Source organism: Poecilia reticulata, unplaced genomic scaffold (genome assembly GCF_000633615.1).
Source record: "Poecilia reticulata strain Guanapo unplaced genomic scaffold, Guppy_female_1.0+MT scaffold_219, whole genome shotgun sequence".
Taxonomy (NCBI): Eukaryota; Metazoa; Chordata; class Actinopteri; order Cyprinodontiformes; family Poeciliidae; genus Poecilia; species Poecilia reticulata.
In genome coordinates, this window is record NW_007615023.1 from 225,997 (window position 1) to 226,599 (window position 603).

Here is a 603-nt window from a genome sequence, read left to right on the forward strand (position 1 = left end):
CCGCAAGTTGTACTCTTGTATCTGACCTCAGTCATCTGTGTACGATGAAGAATAAACGCAGATCTACTCACCGTCGGCTCCCTGAGCGTTCGTTCCCAGTACCTCCAACCTCCCTCATGACACATTCATATTTTGTTCACTTAAATTATACTTTTATTTAGTATATTAAAAGTGTATTTTGGTACAATTATGTTTAAGTGTGTTTAAAGTACTAATTTCGAAAGTGGTACAAGTGTATTTTTAGTATACTTCAGATATACTTATAGGTAGTACACTTAATATTTAGTATACTTTAAGTGTACTGCTGACAAAAACCTTTAGTCAGCAAAAAACCAAACGAGGTCAGTGCAGGTCTGAAGTAAACAACCAGGTAAAGTTTCAGCTACAAGGTCAAAGATTTATTTGGTAGTAAATTTAATCCTAGTTTACAGTAAATCAGGAACAAAAAGGTTGATGAATCATTTTTACTGCATAGATCCTGGAACCTGTTCTCCATTTCCCTGTAGCTCCACTGGCAGCACCGGAAACATCCAGGTGGATTCAATACAATCTTTTACTAAACTGTAACCGTGTTAGCCATGCTAGCTTTTACTAAACTTTAAT